Raw genomic sequence first — 5,284 nt, 5'->3', positions numbered from 1 at the left:
CATTTCTTGCTACACCGTGAGCATCTTGCGATGGATTTCCTGGTAGCTTGGGTAATTCTCCAGGAGGAGAGCGCCCTCTGCTGTCTTAATGAAAATTGTTGCCACAACTGGAGCACAATCCATGTGACTCTTTGATTGTTCCCAGTGTGAGTCATTTCAAATAATAATAATGTAGTCAAGCATGAGAGCAGAGACGACCAATGTTGTGGAGATTTAAAAATGAATATATAAATATTCTAGGTGCTTTCATCTCTTCTATATTCTTTATAGTTTGTGTGGTTCTTTATTTCAAACATGTTCCAAAAATGAGAAAACCAATTTTTTTTTTATTTGAAGAAAGAATTCAGTAAGTGTAATTTTTTAAATTGCATGATAAGGCATCTGAATTTTTGTTACAGTTTTCTTTGGAGGGTATGAGTTGGTTGGTGGGTGTGTGGGTTTGATTTTGGTTGTTGTTTTATTGGGATTTTTGCCAATTATCCACCTATAATCTTGAGCAGCAGGTCAATACATATTTATCAATGTCTGTTAGACGCTTTGAGCCTGAAAGAATGAAATACTGTCAATACTTAAAAAGAGCTATCACTGCTGATCATGTTGGATCTCAAAGCATTATACTGAATGCCCATGAACTATATCAATAAATATGCAAAGTTGGATTCCTTGGAAAATAAAGTGTATTAAAAATGATACAAAATAAAGTATAAAAGAAATTTGAGGCTGGGCGTGGTGGCGCACGCCTTTAATCCCAGCACTTGGGAGGCAGAGGCAGGCGGATTTCTGAGTTCGAGGCCAGCCTGGTCTACAGAGTGAGTTCCTGGACAGTCAGGGCTACACAGAGAAACCCTGTCTCGAAAAACCAAAAAAAAANAAAAAAAAAGAAAAAAAAAAAAAAGAAATTTGAACAATCCTTTATCACCATCATCAGTATTCTGGTGACACTGGGAGTCGAACTTAGGGCCTCTCCCATGCTGGGTAAGTTTTCTACTATTGAGCTATAGCTCCAGTATTCAAAAGCAAGTAAACAAAATCAAGACCACTTAGGAATAGAGTCTGAAATCATGTTTAAGCACAGACAGAAAGGCTCATGATAAACAACCTCGTCAACATCCCCCTCTAGAACTAGGGTGAGCTCTAAATTCTTTCAAATCCTCTCCAGTTCTCAAAAAAAAAAAAAAAAAAACCTCACTGTCTAGAGCCCTCAAAAATTAGAGTGTATAAGCCTAAACTCCACACATACACCTTTCAACTAACTGTTGCTAACAAGTCCTATACTTTAAGTAAACGGCTTATAAAAAGGCTTTCCCAAAATGAGTTTTGCATCAATACACGTGGATTCTGTTTTCAGGTCTCTGATTAATCTCATTTCTGCTGTCTTCATCTTCCATATTACATATCTGGGAGACATAACAGCGTGGTATTAGAAACTTCTATGTAATAGCATGTGGTTTGTCCACCAACTTCGTATCACTATCAAAGGCATGATCATAAGAAAAAAAAAGATCTCTATGTCTCCAGCCTCCTGTTCGAAGCCGCAAGTCACAGAAGCTGTAACTCAGAGGAGTGACATGAACGCATGTGAAGTAAGCCAGTTCAGCTTGAAGTGCAGATCAGGCAAAGTGCGGCACGAGGGCGGGTCTGGTGCAAAAAAAAAAAAAAAAAAAAAAACAATTCACAGTGCACGCAAAGAGGCTGCAGCGGTGGTCTTGGTCTAATGGTTGCAGCTAGGTGGGTGGATAAGCTAAGTGGCTATCTGGTAAGAGTGGCCAGAAGGAGGCAGCACTGAGCAAGGCTGAAGGGCCTGAAAGATCTGACATTGGCCACCTACGAAAGTAAATGATTTGGCTCGGTGACAACCATTTAGCAGGCATTGTTTGTTGTATTACTTAGCTTTCAACCTGTGGGTCAAGACCCCTTTGAAAGTTGAACGACCCTTTTACAGCAAAGCTACAGTTATGAAGTAGCAATAAAATAATTTTATGGTTGAAGGGTCACCACTACATGAGGAACTGTATTAAAGGGTCTCAGCTTTAGGAAGTTGAGAACCTCCGTTAGGAACTTATCATTGCGGCTGACAGTTTACAGGACCACCATTCAACATCTTAGCAATTTCAGTACTAGAAGTTGGCATGCTCTGGGACTTAATCTTTTGAAATATGCTTCACCTTGAGAAAAGCCCTAATCACTGAGACTGGCAAGATAGAGAAATGTGTACTTCTGGGCAGATGGTGGGGCAGTTCACCGTGGCCTAAGGCCTGGCTGCGGTGCACCGAGTGGCTCATGCAATACACTCAGAAAAGCCCGTTTCTGCTCTTGACCCAACCCAGAGCAAGGCTCCACACTTCACACTAGGTGGAGAAAGAGTGGTTCTTCCTCCAAGAGATCCATGGAGAGAGCTCAGAGCTTGCGCAGTCCTCCTTCTTTACCACAGGTCTGCAAGTTCTGAGTTAGCCACGGCTTCTGAGATGAGCAGGAATTCCTTATATGGGTGCTGCTAAGGTTCTGTATTACTGATAAGTGAGGAAGGCCAACTTCATAGTAGAGTCGAGCTCTGGAAGCGATCCAGTTCCAAATGGCGCAGACCCTGGTGTAGACCTGGGGCCTACCATGTAGGCGCCGATTGATCTATTGACTGCAGTCATCTGACTGGATCAATCATCACCATTGCCTCACTCTCGGCATTGTGTCCCACCATGTGCCAACGTCCCCTCAGAATTAGCGAGAACATTAAACCTTGGGTCTAGGAACAGACCCAAAATCCAAACAAGAGAACTCAACAAGAGCCTAAGATTTAACACTCCCCTCATCCCAAAGGATAGGGCTATAATGCAGGGGGGTCCCCCAGTTCCCTCTCCCAAAATCTTAGCAGCATTGCAAGCCCCGGAACCTGAAACGCCAACCCAGTGCAGAAAAGGAACAACGCATCAGTAAGGAGGAGACAGAGGACTCTGTCCCACCACAGTTCTGCAGATCACTAAGACATACCTCACACAAAGCACTTAAAAACCTCAGACAAAGGTCAAGTGTCAAGTAGCCGCCCAGAGCCCAAAGGGCAAGCCTCAAGCAAATCTGGGGACCCCTAACTAGAGATGCGATTCGCAGAACTTGACTCTGCCTCTTCTTCAGAGAACCAAGATCACTGCCCAAGCTCAGCTCCAGTAAGTGGAACCAAAACCCAGAGCCAGGACTGCAGATGCCAGAGCTGTGAACTCAGGGGAGTCACCGCAGCAAGTTCAAAGCCACGATTCTCCTTCCCCATTTCAGGTCCCCGGTCACTGAGGGTACAGATACTACCCAGAGCCTGGCATTGAGAGCCCTGAGGTTCAGAATCTAGATATCAGAGACACCTGCCTAGTGGGATGATAACCTGGAGAACGCTGGCTGGGGCTGGGCTAACACTGCCATGATTCTCCCTGCCCGAGACACTTGTTCCCTGCAGGTCTTCTTGATGTCCTTTCGTTTATCCCCCTTACACTTGTCAGCACAGTAGGCCAGTGGGGGGTGGGGGGGCACAAAAGAAAAGCCTTAGGTATTTTGACAAAGAATCTGGTTTCAAAGACAAGACATACCATACAGATCAAGCTTTGCTCACGTAATCAGGAGCACAGCCATCCTTAACAGTTTCTTCAGTAGGAGTTATGTTCTTGGTATCAGAGAAACTGGGTTATAATAGACACTGCTTGCTGTGGGACCCTGTAACTAGCAGAAGGCTCTGTATCAGACTGGATAACTGAGGAGTCTTTTCATCCTGTGATGTTCCCTGTGGAGATCCAGGAGACTCACAAGGATTGCATGGCAAAGTATCCGATGATGTCTTCCTGTCCCTGGATAGCAGCAGGAGACAGGAGTCTATGATAATGTGATGGCTCAAGCGTCCGAGATTCTCTTGGTTTTATGTTAAATATTTACGACAACCAAAGAAAACCTTTCTATACAGAGTGACAAGTTACATGCCAATAGCAGTGCAGCTAGATATAACAGAATGCAATGCCAATGTATTTCGTTCTGTAATGGAAATAATGAAAACCCAGAACCGCCAGAGTCCTGGATATCTCCGAAGCTGTGACTTAAAACCGTCTTCATGGGCTGGAGGGATGACTCAGTGGCTAAGAGTACTTGCTGCTTCTCTGAAGCAACTACATGTTGGCTCATGATGAACCTCCTGATCCAGTTCCAGGGGCATCTAACACCCTTTTCTGGTATCCACAGGCACTGTATAGACATGGTTCACACACATACACTTAGGGACACGCGTACACATAAAATATGTCAGTAAGTCTATAAAACATCCTCTGTTTTGTAGAAAGAAGGCATACAAAGGTCCAAGAAAAAAGAACCAATGCCTTAAGATAGAGACTATGAGATAATAAATAGTTATGTCAAAGCAAAAAAAAAAATGAAAGTAAGACATATTTTTTTTCCTTTTATTTTTTTGGTTTTTCGAGACAGGGTTTCTCTGTCCTGGCTGTCCTGGAACTCACTCTGTAGACCAGGCTGGCCTCGAACTCAGAAATCCGCCTGTGTCTGCCTCCTAAGAACTGAGATTAAAGGCGTGCGTCACCAATGCCCAGCAAGACATATTTTTATAGTACTGTGGGTAGCTGGAAAAAGAACTCAAGATTTCAGTAGTAAACTCTATGTCTGTTTAGACTGTCTTGTGTTGACTCTGTGGCAAAATTAGCTCCAGAACAAGGAATCTGCAGCTTTCCAGGAGAAGGAAATGGTACTTGGGAAGTAGTGAATAGAGATTAAATTTGTCAGCTCTGCACCACTGCAGCAATACGCCTGAGACTGGATATAAAATAAACAAGTTTATTTGGATTATATTTCTAGGCATTCAAGCCGTGGCTCTGCCGGTCTGGGCCTCTGATGAGAGTGGCAACATCCGAAGTAACTCCTCATTGTCATGTTGTGGACCGAGCCATGCAGGACCATGCCGAAAGACCTTGTCTCTCCACCCTCCCCCACAAGTGTGGAGGATAAGGAAGAAGGGTGAACAGCATAACAAGTGGACTGAGTGTCAGGGCACCTCTGGGAGCACGAGAGCAGATGGAGAAGAAATGAGTCAGGGTTAATGGGTGGGCACGCTTCAGACTCTTTGGTATTAAATGTCACGGATGAGGGGGAGTGCTAGCAAGGTGATGCACTTGTCTATAGCCAAAGTCATCTCCCCAAGCGCAAGCAAGAAGGAGATAGAGAGCAGAATGTAAACATGGCTGAGGCTCTTCCCGCTCGGCATTTTAAAGGAAGAGAACTTAAAAAAAAAAAAAAAAAAAAAAAAAAA

Source organism: Mus pahari, chromosome 1 (assembly GCF_900095145.1).
Source record: "Mus pahari chromosome 1, PAHARI_EIJ_v1.1, whole genome shotgun sequence".
NCBI lineage: Eukaryota > Metazoa > Chordata > Mammalia > Rodentia > Muridae > Mus > Mus pahari.
Note: the sequence above shows the minus strand (reverse complement) of the source record.